This window comes from Myodes glareolus, chromosome 6, assembly GCF_982192425.1.
Source record: "Myodes glareolus chromosome 6, mMyoGla1.1, whole genome shotgun sequence".
NCBI classification, from domain to species: domain Eukaryota; kingdom Metazoa; phylum Chordata; class Mammalia; order Rodentia; family Cricetidae; genus Myodes; species Myodes glareolus.
The window spans coordinates 25,636,176-25,652,098 of record NC_142031.1 but is presented as its reverse complement, the minus strand read 5'-3'; the positions used below and the strand labels follow the sequence as shown (position 1 = coordinate 25,652,098).

Here is a 15,923-nt window from a genome sequence, read left to right as displayed (position 1 = left end):
CTGATGCACTTCCTGTCTCCTTGCTGGGGATCTTAGTTGGATAACTGATTGTGTGGACCGATTCTTTAAGCTGTTCTTCTGTTCCCACGGGTCTCCCTGTGCCTTATGTGCTGGAATACCCTTCTGGCTTAATCTTTTAACTAGTCTTCTAATCTTTCTTATGAATGTCCCTGTTGTCCCATCTGTGGGCACTCTGCTCTTGTTTTTGTCCGGATCCTCACAACATCTCAACAGGATCCCAACCAAAGGCTTGGATTTCAGGTGTTTTGCTTGTGTTGCGAGGCCTCCTTCCATGCACCATGTTTGTGCACCTGTCATTTCGTTCACGAGGTGTTGGGCTCCTCCCTGTAGATTGTCCCGTCATCTGTAATGACAGAGGACAGTTTTGGTCCTCCTCCAGAGTCACCACAGGGTCCCTCCCTGGGAGTGTCTGTTTCGCTCCCCCAGGTTCTCCAGTGATGGGTATGCTGGCCAGGGAACCGCAGTGTTAGAGGGTAGGCAGGGAGCTGGCATGTGGATTGCCGGCCTGAGGCCGGGATTCCCCACATGTGTACACAAACAGCTTTGCTCTCAAGGGCTCCCCCTCTGGGAATCCTCTGGGCCTCAGATGTAAGTTCAGTGTCTCCTAAGAAGAGGCCTGCCGTGTGGGGGCCTGAGAGGACAGCTGGGCTCTCTCACACACCTCTCTCCTTTCTACCTGCCAATTGCGACCTGTGATGGAGACCTCTGCTTTCTCCTTTGCTGCTGTTTCCTTGTTCATCTTCCGGGATTGCTCCTCTGATGTGTGTGTCTGTATAGGAGTGTTAACCCTGCGGGCACATGTGGGGGCACAGTTCATCTGGGATAACTTAACTCCTCTAACGTGTGTGTCTGTATAGGAGTGTTAACCCTGCGGGCACATGTGGGGGGCCACAGTTCATCTGGGATAACTCCTCTAACGTGTGTGTCTGTATAGGACACCCTTGCAGGCACACATTGGGTGCCTATCTTTTCACTCTTCATCTTGGTCTCTCACCGACCCTGAGCTTCGCTGATTGGCTAGTACGGCTGGCCAGCAAGTGTGGGCCCATATTTCATACAAAATATTTACAGCCAGGCTCTCTGGCCATGCTTAATTTCCAAGGCAGCTGCAATCCTGCCAAACAAGCTAGCCACCTAACAAAGACTCAGGATATATGGCTCCTTCTCTTTTGTTAAAACGTAGAGCGCCTTGGGAGAGGTGTTGATTCCAAAGCGGGTGACTTAAGTTGCAGGTGTTTCGAGTAGTCCAGCGTCCCCCAGAAAGAGAATATTAATGAGTATCCTTGGTTTACCTGGGGGATAAAAGGTGTTTTGAATAATAAATGCAGGTAGATCTTCAGGAATGGAGGAAGCCTGAGATGCCCTTCCCATATGACTGTGTGAACTGTGTCTCGTTATTTCTTGCACCTCCGTACCGGTCGAGTTAGGGGAAAATAGTTTCTATGTTGGGATATGGATCCCGACAAGCAAGCCTCTGAGATCCACCTGTCTCCACCTCCCTAGAACATGGGTTGTGGACACATGCTGCCACACCTGGCCTTCGTCCAGCATAAAATAATCTCCCAGATATGAACTTGGGTCTTCACTTTACCCACTGAGCCACCTTCTCGGTCCCTACTCACATCCAACGCACTTCCTTTTCATCTCTAAGAAATGTTTTGAAGCCAGGCATACTGGCACACGCCTGCCATCCCAGCACTTGGGAGGTGGAGGCAGGAGGATCAGGAGTTCAAGGTCATCCTGACCTACAGAGCAAGTTCAAGACTTACTTGAATTACATGAGACCCTGTCTCAAAAACACCCAAGGCAACACAAAACCAACCAAAAAAGAACGAGAGCAAAGAAATATGTTGGACCCTCTCCCCTACCAATGGTCTCTTCCCCAGTTCTTCTATAGTACAAGTTTATTTGTGCTGTGATTTTCCTGGACTCTCGGGTGGAAAGGATAGGAACAGTCTGACACGCTGAACTCTACAGCCTGGCTCCATCCACAGAGCTGAGAGTGAGGCCCCTGCTGCCTCACAGGTGACAGACGTTCACACCCCTCTGTCCTCCTCTGAAGGCAGCTTCCTCTCTCTGGCACCCTGGCACACAGGTGTGAGGGGCTTTGTGCTCCCGGAGGCTGGTTTCAGACTGAACTTCCATCCCCATTCCTAGACTCTCACAACTCTACCCTTCACTCCTGCCACAGCATCACCTCCCCCGTAAACTGACTCCTCCGTGACCGTAAGCCCTTAGCTGCTGGCCCTCACTGTCTCCAGCACCCAGGGACTCAAGTATCATTCTCATTCCTAGACTCTCACGACTCTACCCTTCACTCCTGCCATGGCATCACCTCCCCCGTAAACTGACTCCTCCGTGACTGTAAGACCTTAGCTGCTGGCCCTCACTGTCTCCAGCACCCAGGGACTCAAGTCTTCACCTTGTCTTTTCCTGTGATCAGGGCCCTCGTGGTTACTCCTTCCTGGAGCCATACCCTTGATCTTGTCATTACCAACATTACCAATTTCAAGCACCCATTCTGATCATCCTGGGTAATCACTTCACTCCTGGAACCCAGACACCAGAAGTTCTGCCCAGCTCTGTGGTAGCGTATAACATACCGCGAAGAGAAGTCACACCATACAACAGGACTCACGAGGAGGTTTATCAGAAGAGGAGAGAGAAGGGGCAGAGAGGAGGGCAGAGAGAGGGTCCTGGAGACAAGAGTAACAGAAGAGAGACGGGGAGGGGAGGGAGAAGGAAAAGGAGAGGGAGGAAGACACCCACCTTTTAAAAACGGACCGCAGTGAATGTGCACAGGAGCCGCTCATAGTGTCTGCAACTGAGGATGGATCTTGTCAGGACCCCAAGGGCAGGCCGGTACAGATGCCTGAACACTAACAAGAGCGTCCTGGGTTTGGGGCACTCGGACTCACACCACGTGTGTCCTCACCGTCATTGCCATGCCTGCCGACATCAGCCAGTGGTCCGGGCCACTGAGCCTGCAGGAGGTGGACAATCGTCTCCAGCACGCGCACAGGTTCGCTACGCCAGGGTGGAGGTGGATGAACTGGGCAAAGTGCTGATGCCCACCCAGGTTAAAAATAGGCCCAGCAGCATTTCATGGGGTGGCCTTGACCCAGGGAGACTCTACACGCTGGTCCTCAACGATCGGATGCTCCCAGCAGGAAGGACTCCAAATTCAGGGAGTGGCACCATTTTCTGGTGGTCAGCATGAAGGGCCATGACATCGGCAGTGGCAAAGTCCTCTTAGATTATGAAGACTCTGCACCTCCCAGTGGCCCAGGCCCCCACTGCTATGTCTGGCTGATGTACAAACAGAACAAGCCACTGAACTGTGAAGAGCCCATCCTCAGCAACAGGTCAGGAGGTCCCTGCACAAGTTCAAGGTGGCAGCAAGAAGTATCACCTGGGAGCCGAGGTGGCAGGCACGTGCTATCAGGCAGCGTGGGACAACTATGTGCCCAAGCTGTATGAGGGGAGCCGTGGAGGCTGGCAGTTCTAGGGACCCCCACAGCATTGCTGAGTGCAATGTGTACAAAGTGTGTTGTTTCTCCCCCTTCCTTCCTGCCCCTTTGCAAGGAGTTCTGAACTGTGCTAGGATAGAGGTATAGGGTGATTGCCCGCTGCCCATCCTTACAATTCTAATCATCGCATCCTGGTTTATGTTTGTTCAAATTTAGGCTCCATCTAGGGGGCGTTTGGTGTTCTGATGGAGTCCTTGTATTGTTAATTTAAGATTCGCAACTCTGAAAAGTAAGACACTCTGCCAAGACCAGGTCCGCGTCAGGGTGAGGGCTTGTGTTGTCTGTATGTGGTTTGTCCTGTAACTAAAGAACAGGGCTACGGTGCTGAGGTGTGGCCATGGAGAGGGGCTAAGCCTTGCTTTTAAGAAGTGTGTGTTAGTGTTCAGGCATCTGTCCTGGCCTGCCCTTGGGGTCCTGACAGGATCCGTCCTGAGCTGCAGCCACTAAGTGCCGCTCTGTGCGCTTTCGCTATGTTTCCTTCCTCCCCATCTTTTTGTTTTTGTTTTGTTTTTGTTTTTTGAGACCGGGTTTCTCTGTAGCTTTGGAGCCTGTCCTGGATCTAGCTTTTGTAGATCCTCAAACTCACAGAGATCTGCCTCCCGAGTGCTACGAGCGTGCCACCACCGCCAGCTCTCAGCTCATGTTCCCTCCCTCCCCTCTTCCTGTTGTATGGTATGACTTCTCTTCACCAGACGCTTCCAGCCCATTGGTTCTACAACATTCCTACGGCTTTTGTTCTTGCTTTGTGTCTTGCCTGGTGACTTTCCTCTGGGCTGTGACCAAACACCTGATACAGTGCCCAGTGGGAAGAGTTTTGTCTGGGTTCATGATGTGGGGGGGATAGGCGTAGAGGAGGGAATCCATAGTAGTGGGAAAGTGTAGCAGGGACTTTTCCCTCAACCCTCTGTGGGACAGGAAGCAGAGACCAGGCAGGAAGTGGACTATACCCTCAAGGCCCACACATCAGTGACCTTCTAGCAAGGCTGGTATTATAGTTTCCTCAACCTCCCAAAACAGCGCCTGCAGCAGCCGAAGATGGAGCATGTGAGCCTGAGAGAGACATTTCATAGTTGAAACCTAACCGTTTCAAGTGGGAGATCCCATCTTACAACCTTCTTTACAATCCCCCTTTCCCTCTTCACAGCCCTTCACCAGAAAACAGAACAACAGCCACGACAAACCTAGCTCAATCCAATGCTCGCCTCCTCTGCCTGTGACCACACTAGGTGTGTGAGGTGGGTGACTCTAAGCAGGAAAAAAACACCAACTCAGTGGAAGGTCACAACTCTGATTCTTTCACCATTGCTGAAGTTTGTTCAATAACCCAGAATATGACAGCTGTACCCCAGAAAGTGGTTCTTTTTTTCACATTTAAAAAATCCTTTTTATTATTATTTTTATTGAGCTGTATATTTTTCTCTTCTCCCCTCCCTTCTTCTCCCCTCCCCTTTATCTTCTCCCATGACCTCCATTCCCCCAATTTACTCAGGAGATCTTGTCTTTTTCTCCTTCTTATGTACATTAGATTCATGTATGTCTCTCTTAGGGTCTTCTTTGTTATCTAGGTTCTGTGGCATTGTAAATTGTAGGCTGATTTTTGGGTTTTGGTTTGTTTGGGGTTTTTTTTGCTTTATGTTTAAAAGCCACTTATGAGTGAGTACATATTATATTTGTCTTTCTGGTTCTGGGTTACCTCCCTCAATATGATGCTTTCCAGATCCATCCATTAGTCTGAAAATTTCAAGATGTCATTATTTTTTTCTACTATGTAGTACTCTATTGTGTAAATGTACCACATTTTCCTTATCCATTCTTTGATCAAGGGACATTTAGGTTGTTTCCAGGTTCTGGCTATGACAAACAATGCTGCTGTGAACATAACTGAGCACATGTCCTTGTGGTACAATTGAGCATTCTTTGGGCTTATACCCAAAAGTGGTATTGCTGGGTCTTGAAAGAACTCAAGAAACTGATCATCAAAAGAACAAATAATCCAATAAAAAAATAGGATGCAGACCTAAACAGAGAACTCTCAACAGTTGAATCTAAAAGCATGAAAGACATTTTAGAAAATGTTTGATATCCTTAGCTATCAGAGAAATGCAAGTTGAAACAACTCTGAGATTCCATCTTGCACCTGTAAGAATGACCAAGATCAAAACCACAGATGACAACTTATGCTGGATAGGATGTGGGGAAAAGGGAACACTTCTGCATTGCTAGTGGGAGTGCAAGCTGGTACAGTCCCTTTGGATATCAGTATGGCAATTTCTCAGAAAATTAGGGAACAACCTACCTCAGAAAGTGTTTCTTGAACACTGGAGATGATCACATACATGTTCTTCTCCTTGTTCTGTGTCAGTGAGGTCACAGTGAACACTCTTGCCAATCAGGTCTGTTTGTCAATAGTGAAAGTGGGCTACAAAGCCTTCTACCGGATTTGTCTATTTCTCCTTCAGCGTTGGCAGCTTTCTGGAGTATGTTGTCAGGGGCACGCGTGTTCCTTAGTTATGTCTATGTGGAACTGAACACAGTGGGACACCAGCTCTTTGTGCATCTCTTTTCGTCCTTTGTTCTGTTCCATTGGAGGCTCTCATTTTAAAAGTGGGTTTCTTTGCAGATGCGGAGATCCACAGCCAGGCACTGGGCCAAGCTCCAGGAATCCTGTTGAAGAGAGGGAGGAAGGATTGTACCAGCCGGGGGGGGGGGGGTCAGGGTCATCACAAGGGAACCCACAGAAACAGCTAACCTGGGCCCATAGGAGCTCATGGACTCTGGACAGACAGCTAGGAAGCCGAGGACTCACCTAGGCCTTCTACATATGAGTAACAGCTGTGAAGCTTGGTCTACCTGTGGGACTCCTAGCAGGGAAAGCAGGGCCTGCCCCTGACACTTTGGCCAGCTTTGGGGAACCTATTCCTCAAACTGCATCGCCTTGCCCAGCCTTGATATCAGGGGGAGGAGCTTAGTCCTACCTCAATTTGATATGCCATGCTTTGTTGACACCCATGGGAAGCCTGCCCCTTTCTGAACAGAAACAGTGGATTGAGGGTGATGGGCAGAGGAGAGGTAGGAGAGGGGATGGGAGGAGAGGAGGGAGAGGAAACTGGTCAGGATGTAAAATCAGCAAATACATTTAATTAATTTTAAAAAAGAACAAAAACCAAAGCAAACAAAACAAGTGAGTTTCCCTGGAGCTGGAGAAGGTGGTTGCAGGCTTAAGGGAGCGGCTGCTCCTGCGGAAGTCCCGAGTTTCCAACACCCGTTACAAATTATGTTTATTTATAATATGTGGGAAGGTGTGTGGTGCTGCATGTGTGTGTGGGTACACTCATGCCAGAGGCCAGAGGGGACATCAGGTGTCCTGCTCTGTCTTCTGCCTTATCCCCTCCCCGCCCCCATTTTGTAAGGTAGTTTTGTCATTGTTGCTGTTTTGTTTTGTTTTCTGATGCAGAATTGCAGGTCAGTCGTTTTCGCCCAGCATTTGAATGACGTTGACCCACTGCCTACCTGACCCCTTTCCTGTGGTGCACCCTGCCCCCACCAACTCCCTTCAAAGGTTTTCTCTTTAATCTTGGCCTGCTTATCAGTTAGACCTGCTACGCATCTGCTGTGATTTTTCTTGGACCTGTTCACATTTTGATAGTGTATTAATAAGACCAACTAGAACTCGTGCACCAGCGGAGATATCTTGTTTGTGCTCTAGCAAATGAAGGTAGTGGTTATCACTTCGGGGTTTCTGAACTTTCTGAACCTATACTTTCATACGTCGTGCTGTTTTGATGGAATTCTTGACCCCACCCCTTAAAATATTTCTAGTGTCCAGTTCTTCCATGTTCGTCCATGACCTTTTCCATTTCTGAACCAGCAGGGGGCCTCTCTCCAGCTCTCCCTTCTCCTGTCTTCTGCTAAAGCCTATTGGAGGAGCCTGTGGAAAAGCCTGTGGGGGGAACCTGTGGGAGGAGCCGGTGGGGGCAGCCTGTGAGGGGAGCCTGTGGGAGGAGCCTGTGGGAAAGCCTGTGAGGGGAGCCTGTGGGAGGAGCCTGTGGGGGCAGCCTGTGGTGGAAACCTGTTGGGGGAGCCTGTGGTGGAAGCCTGTGGCAGGGAGCCTGTGGGGGAGCCTGTGAGCGTTCATACCCTGGGTCAGATCAAACCCACAGGCGGCTGCTGGCAGTTGGTTCTGCACTTTCCTAGTTTCTTCTTAACCACTTGCACCTGCTGTTTCGCTTCTGCCCCTGCTGTACCACAGGTGACTTGGTTAGTGAGCCCCAGTTCTGCTCTCAAAGGTTTCTCTCTTTTTGGAATTCGGGCAGCTTATTGCCTTGTGGCACCAACTCTTTATTTCAAGAAAAACAAACTGTGGCTATATAGCAGTTTAGGGTGTGATAATTTTCTTCCCTTTTTGTTTTGTTTTGTTATTTTTAGTTTTTGTTTTGGGACAGGGATTTGGTTACCTGGACTGACTTCCAACTCCCTAAATAACCTTACCTGACCCTGAACTTCTGATCTTCTTGCCTGCACCCCCCAAAGTGGTGGAATTATGGGCATGCACCACCACAGGTTTCTGGGTGCTGGGGATAGACCAGGCTGCCACCTGTTCTAATCAGGCTTTTGCCCAACTGATCAGCATCCCTGACTCCCATTCCTCTACTTCTTAGGTGGAAGTGGCATCTCCTCTGTGGACACCATCTTAAATTCACGATGCCAGGCAATCTTCTGTCTCCCTGGATGATGATTTTCAAACCTCCTGGACAGTGGTTACAATGGCCCTTCTCCTACCGCCTGCTCCCTGTCAACTGACAGCCTTCACCAGCCCTGCCATAACACCCACCCACCTGTGTGTGCCTGCCTCCTCCCTGACCTGGGATGCTGGCCACAATCTGAGGAGCAGCTCCGGCTCGCAGCCTTGTTTGTCCATCAGATTCCGGTCCCCTCTCCTTCCCCAGGACGTGCTGGGTAACTCCAACCTCATTGTCACTTGTTCATGTTTTCTCAATCATTCACCTTTGCTAATATTTATAAAATATCGTCAATCAAAAATGACCAGATGTTGCTTTCATATCTTCCTTAGCTGTTGTTTTCCTTACACCTATAGCAAAGCTCCTAAAAGAGTGGCCTCTTCACAGTCCTTCCATTGTTTCTCGAATTCAACCCAACCTGGCTAAACTCGGCCCTCTGACTCAACAGAACTACCTTCGGCCAGACAAACAGCGCCCCCTGAGTTGCTAAGTCATAGTTTAGCTCTCTGTCCTCATTTATGTCGGTCAGACATCTCAGCTTGCCCAGACAGCCCTGGTCTATATCCGTGTCCTTGCATAATTAAGGGTGCCTTTTGATCTCAGAAGTGTCGTATGTGTAGGAATTTTCGTTCACTGTCCCTAGCAAGTGATACATTTAACGGATTGATGATTGATTGACTGTTTTTGCATGTTGGGGTGCAAATGTGCCACAGCTTGTGGGTGAAGTCAGAAAACTTGGGGAACTTGGTTCATTCCTTCTAACGTGGGTCCAGGGGATTGAACCTGAGCTCAGCAGAAGCGTCTCTACCTACTGAACCATCTTACCCATGCAGCTCTGTCCTCATTGCACATTGCCTTCCATGTAGCCTCTCATCACTGCCTCCATCACTGTGAAACCACATAGACCATGGAGGTGCAGGGTGCGCCTCCTCCAGCCTCACCTTTTGATGGCATTGCCACTATGCTTAGTTCTGTGATTCCACGATTAATGTATTTGCCAACTGTCACCTCAATAGCAATACACAGCAAAGAGACTTAAAATTCCAGTGACTTTACAACCAGTGACTGACAGCCACAGTGATTTGTTTCTGCAGGCTGGGAAGGCTGGCCAGGCTGGGCAGGTTGATGTGCAGGCACCGGCTTGGGCTCAGGGCTGCTCTGCTCATCCCAGGCCGGATGGTCCTTGTTCATACTGCTCTGCACACTCTAGCCTTCCAGTCCTTCCTCATCAAGCCACAACATCCACGGTACCTGTGTTTTGCCACACCCTCTACCTTGCACACTTTTCCCGCAGATACCGGTGTGGCTCACCTCTGTGCCTCCCTCATTGACTGGGTGAGGATGCATTGTGTGTCAGCTGCTTTGCTCGACAAAATACCTTACAGAAGCAGCTATTTGGGGAAGAAAGGTTGAGTTTTGATTCACAGTTCAGAGGGCACAATCCTTCATAATGGAGAATGCATGGCATTTGGCATGCTGAGAGCTTATGGCAGGCTTGGTTTGCTTGAATCTTGCAGATAAGAGAGCAGAGGTCAGAACAGAAGCGGGGCTGGCCAAAACCCTCAAGGGCCCACCTTCAGTGACCACCTCCGGCATCCAGGCCTCCTGCCCCAAAGGTTCCACAAAACAGCACAGGACTGTATGTTCAAATATTACACAACGTTGGGGACAGTTCACACCCAACTGTGACAGTTTGATTCAGAGGCTAACTTATTTGTGCACACCTTGGCTAACGATGACAATGGGCTATTATCTATTTATTGTCTAGCCATGACCCCCTTCTTACATAGTGGATTGCACCTATCTTAATCTTACGGTTACACCATTGACTTCTTAGTCTCTTAGGGGTGACAGTGTACCCCCAAAATGTTTTCAAGCCACTAAATCAAATCTTGGTGAAAATAAAGGCAAGCATAAATATTTTTGTTTTTATTTATGTTTTTTTTTCAAGATAGGATTTCTTTGTATATCCCTGGCTATCCTGGAACTTCACTCCATGAAGAAATATCCATCTGGTGGGTGGAACAGGATGAAAATGGAGATGCCAACCAGGGGACATCATCACCTGCTGACAGGTCGTTAGCTGCAGAAGTGGCTTCTGTGTTCTTTTTCCAAACTATTCCAGGTAGACAGTGTATCAGAGGTCTATACAAGCTGTATATTTGGTGCTGGCGAGCTAGCTCAGCAGGTAAAAGCACTTGCCAAACTGATGATGTAAGTTTGGTCCCTAGAACCCACATAATAGAGTCAACTCCCACAAGTCGTCCTCTGACTTACATATATACCATAATGCAACACATACATGCATGTTCATGTGCACACATATAAAATAAACGTAAAAAAATTTAATTTGTATAATTTATATTCTCATAATAATGAAATTTAATTCTATTACCATTCATAGAAATAGGGGTGAGGGCTGGAGAGATGGCTCAGTGATTAAGAGCATTTGCTTCTTTTCCAAAGGACTCAGGTTTGATTCCCAGTACCCCTATGACAGCTCACAATTGTCTGTAACTCCAGTTCTACGGACTCTGGTGCCACCTTCTGGCCTCTGTGGACACCAAACACACAAACAGTGCATTTGTATACATGCAGGCAAAACATTCATATTTATAAATAAAAAATAACTTAAAACTATCAAAAGAGATGAAAGTGACCCTCACACATTTCCTCTGAGCCTTTCTTCTTCACCTCCCCAAGACTAGGGCTTGAACCTCGGGCTTCACACCAGGCAAGCCCTCTACCTGCTAAGCTGCATCCCCCAAACCCCTTGAGATTGACTTGTTCTCTCTGATTCTGTTCTTGCTGCCTTCTGGCCAGCAGATGGTGCCCTCCTCCTGCCAGATTCCACGGGGAACTAAGCTCAGTATTCTGGGGCGCTCTGATCTGGAAACTGGGGATCCTTTGTTCTGGGCTCTCCAAACAGTCACCTGATGGGCTGGCAATTTCCTGCCATGCCCTGGTGGTAGCAGATCTCTGTTGGCTGGGTTTGGATTAAAGGGAAGCTGCTTGCTTCATAATCAGGTATGCTGGACCTTAGAGGAGAGGAAGAGAAAAACAAGCTCTTGAGCAACCTGTACTAATAGGGTGTTAATTAGGAGAGCACACTTAACTTTTTCACTGCCAACCCAAACAGGCCAGCCTTGATTTTGGCTCTGTGCCATATAACTGCATCTCAAAACACTCCACAAACACTCATTAACCCCCGCTGTGCACCCAAATGCTGGGCACCGTCAAACCTTTTCCAAGATCTGGAAAACACATTTGCTTTAGATTTGCTAGTTCATGGCTTACTGAAAGCAAGGACCAACCTTTCCCAAGTCTCTCAAGCAAGTCACAGTCTGACTCCCAGACATCATGGTCAGTCTATTGGTCACCTGATCTCCCCCGCACACACACCCCCGTGTCATCAACCACAATACCTGCACTTCCTGCCATGGTTCACCTCAGTCGACTCTTTTTTGAGACAATCATTGTCCTGCATGCCTACTTCCGTTTGAGAAGATATGATCTCCCAGGTCATGTCATGCTTAGAATAACCCACTGGGTGAGCATCCCTCAGTAGCTGTTGAGTTGTAAGTGTCTTCCGCAGGTTGTTCCCTGTGGTAAGGGGAAGTCTTATCTTTTTATCACCATGACACCCAGGTTGTAAGTTACAGGGCTGGGTTGGGTGTGGATATGGGAAGAAATGTGAGGAAAAATAGGTTTCTCCCCTTCCTGTTTTCAGCGTATTTCTCATCCCCCCCCCAAAAAAAACACCAAAAAAACAGATGCCAAGAGACTCCCCAAGTGTTTGCCTGGCAAACCTCCTGCTCTGCCCTACCCGTGGAGCAATGGCTCATAGTAGGCCAGGCCACGTGTAGGGGAGGTATTGGAAACAGCTCCCTGCCAGCTGTCAAGTGAGACCCTCAGAACACACGTGCACCCCCACCACGGCCCCACACACTTCTTGCGGTGCAACCTAAAATCCTGAGATGCCTGTGGCTTTCTTCCTGGCTTCCACGGGTGACATCAGGCTGACCTGTCCAGCTCTGGCAGGAACCTGGGACCAAGCTAACCACTCCTGTCTGCTGAGTTAGCAGAATATCCCCAGAAGTGGTTTTCATGGTGTGTGAATCACCTGAGCCCAGGATGTGGCTGTGTTGCCTTCACACCTGGCTTTTCCTCCAGGACAGCACTCACTGGGAGCCCCTCCACCTCTCCATATCTGAATGAGGGGCAATGTCTGCACTCTCTAGGGATCACCCGCTGCTGCAGGGGCTGGGTAAGAGCTTCCAAGCTAGAGAAGAGCTGGAGATCGCCCATTCCTGTCCCTCCTTCTCACCTGCTTTTCTTACTCCAAAGTCGAGCAGAACCCCAGAAGTAATTAACCCCTGGCAAATTGAGTCACAAGACCTTAACTAGCGCAGGCTTGGCTCACGGGAAAGCAGCTACACTGGGAAAGTCCATTTCCTGGGTCACTGGCACCCAAGCAGGCGGTTGTGGGGGCTCTGCGGGGGCTTCTAGCCTGGCTAGAGGTGAGAGGTCGACCACACACTATCTACAGGGATGGACTAAGCTGGAATTTCCATGGAGATAATTGAGACTCATTCATAGACGAGACACTGAATATTTATGCCCCTCCACTCATGTGAAAATCGTTTCCTCCCTATGAGGCAGTAGGGCCTATAAGATTGACAGATCCTCAGAGTGAAACTCTCACAAATGGAGTTAGTGGTGGTGGTGGTAGTGGTGGTAGTGGTGTGTGTGTGTGTGTGTGTGTGTGTGTGTGTGTGTGTGTGTGTGTGAAGACAGCTGTCTTCTTCAATTTCTCTCCACCTTATTATTCGAAACAATGTCTCTCACTTAACCTGAAGCTCACTGATTCATCCAGTGAGACCCAGAGATTCCCCCCCACACCTTCTGCCTCTCCAGCACCGGGGTTACAAGCATGAGCCACAATCCTGGGTTTTTTCAGGCCCCCATGCTTGCACAAGTACTTATTGACTGAGACACCACCACCACCACCATCCCCCGCCAGATTAATGTTCTTCCACAAAAGAGTGCACAAGGCTGTCTCACTGGCTCCACCAACCAGTTAAGACACGGCAGAAGACAGCTGCTGAGGAAGTGGGTTCTTCACGGAGCCAGCACCTACTGGCGTCAAAGTCAGTTCTCCAGCCTTCAGAGCCCTGAGCAGCAAATCCCTTCTTATTCATGGATTATCTAGCTGAGGGCGTTTTGTTATTACAGTCCAAACAGACTAAGGCAGTAAGTAGAGTCCTTTTTGCTTGACACCTTCTGTGGGACACCTTAATAAAGGCAACGCCAGATCACCCCTCAGAGTTCAGTCTCAGTATAGCTCTTTTCTATCTGTGATACAACACCCCGAAAGAAGGTGACAAATGGAAGGGGATTATCCAGCTTTTTGGTTCCAGGCTATTGTCCGTGACTGTAGAGCAGTAAGGCAGGAGCTCGAAACATCACATCCACAATGAAGACCAGAAACAGAATAAACACACGGATCCTTGCTTGTTTGCTCTCTCTCTCTCTCTCTCTCTCTCTCTCTCTCTCTCTCTCTCTCTCTCTCTCTCTCTCTCTACTTACTTCCTCCTCTCTTATACTGTACTGGGAATGGGCTGCCCAGGGTCGGTGCTGCCCAGGGCAGGGGATGGTGCTGCCCAGGGCAGGGGACGATGCTGCCCAGGGAGTGGTGCCTCCTGAAATGGGCTCAGACTTCCTATATAAAGTAACAATCAAGACAACAATCCTCCACAGATGTGCCCACAGTCCGACCCAAGGTAGACCGTTTCCTAAGACTTCTCAGTGACTCTAGGTTGTGTTAAGTTGAGCACACTCCTAGGAAAATTAGACAATGCTGTTTGCTTCTGCAAGCTGTCTAATTTGTAGATTACTATTGTGGTGGACAGCTAATTGAAGCTAACAGTGAATGAAAATTCAAAACAATGGCCATCTTCTTTGTAGTAGACTAAGGTTTTTGCTTGACAAGCCCACGGTAATCACGTACAGCACCAAGAGCCACCCCAACTGACCAGAAGTTCTGAAAGGAGAGCGTTGATACTTGTCTGTCTCCTGTCCCCTTGCCCGCTAATGACTCCAAATGAGAAATAGTTCCAAATTCCCTAACATCTGTTTGTTATTTTTTCATCACTGTGATCAGATGCCTGACAAAAAGCAGCTCAAGGAAGGTAGAGGTTAGTTTGACTTACAGTTTGTAGTTATTTTTATACAATTCCCATCATAGCAGGGAAGTCATGGTGGCAGGAGAGACTCTCCCAGCTGTGGCAGCAGGTGTGTGAGGCTCTCCCAGCTGTGGCAGTAGGTGTGTGGTGCTCTCCCAGCGTGGCAGCAGGTGTGTGAGACTCTTCAAGCTCTGGCGGCAGATGTGTGAGGCTCTCCCAGCTGTGGCAGTAGGTGTGTGAGGCTCTCCCAGCTGTGGTAGCAGATGTGTGGTGCTCTCCAAGCCATGGCAGCAAGTGTGTGGTGCTCTCCCAGCTGTGGCAGCAGGTGTGTGGTGCTCTCCCAGCTGTAGCAGCAGATGTGTGGTGCTCTCCAAGTCATGGCAGCAAGTGTGTGGTGCTCTTCCAGCTGTGGCAGCAGGTGTATGAGACTCTTCAAGCTCTGGCGGCAGATGTGTGAGGCTCTCCCAGCTGTGGCGGCAGGTGTATGAGGCTGTCTGATCACCTCTCTGTGGAACAGGATGTAGGTAGGAAGCAGGGCCCTCTACCCAGTGACCTACTTCTAGTTAGTCTCCACCTCCCAAAGGCCCCTTAACCTTCCAAAATAACAGCACTTTCTGGGATCCAAGTCTTCCAACACATATGGAACACTTTGTGGTGGGGGGCACTTTACTTTCTAATCCTAACAGTTTCTAGGATTGTATGTATTCTCTGCCCTAGTATGAAATTGGTGTTGTCATCCTAAAAAAAAAAAAAATGAAAGATTGCTTTCTCTGCCCTTCCTCATGTCACTTCCTAAGCATTGCACAGTGCCTCACTCCTCATAGGATCTCCCATCCCTTCCTAACTCAAAGACACTGCTGTAAAAATGTGAGTCTTTAAATCAGAATTAGATACTTTAGGCATCGTGTGTGAACAAAAGAGCTGGGTGCATACCATGCACCACAGTCCTGGGTCATTGCTGTGATGGTGAATCGTGATGCCAACTTGCTGGTTTTATAGTCACATAAGAGACACACCACTGGCTATATAGGTGGCACTGGGGACTGAAGAGGCTGAATGCCCTATATGGCATCCCTCATCTGGTCGCCTGTCCATCTACAGGTTTTGAGACTCCCCTCTCCCCTACCTGCTGGTGTGATGAGTTAAAGATCTCACACGAAGCCTCACACAAGACTAGCTGCATCTCTGGTGGGCACTCACAGGACAAGTCAGGTCACAGGGGCTATCCAAGTTTTCACCACTGCTTCTTTCTTCCGGTCTCATAGCCAAGCCTTCTCATGTCAAAGAATCATCAGGTTGAGGATTTCTAACAGAGAGATATTAAACAAATGTGTATGCAATAAAAAATTACAGATATTCCATTTGGAATAAGAACAAAATGGTGTAATTCAGACCAAGATCTTCCCAAGACACCTAGAAAATCTCAGTGAAGCTTTAAATCCATAATC

The 15,923-nt window shown here is 48.7% G+C and overlaps 1 pseudogene; it reads left to right on the top strand.

Moving 5' to 3' along the window:
- The first annotated feature begins 2,924 nt into the window (after nt 1-2,924).
- Nucleotides 2,925-3,529, top strand: LOC125388406 (phosphatidylethanolamine-binding protein 1-like; annotated as a pseudogene).
- The last annotated feature ends 12,394 nt before the right edge of the window (nt 3,530-15,923 follow it).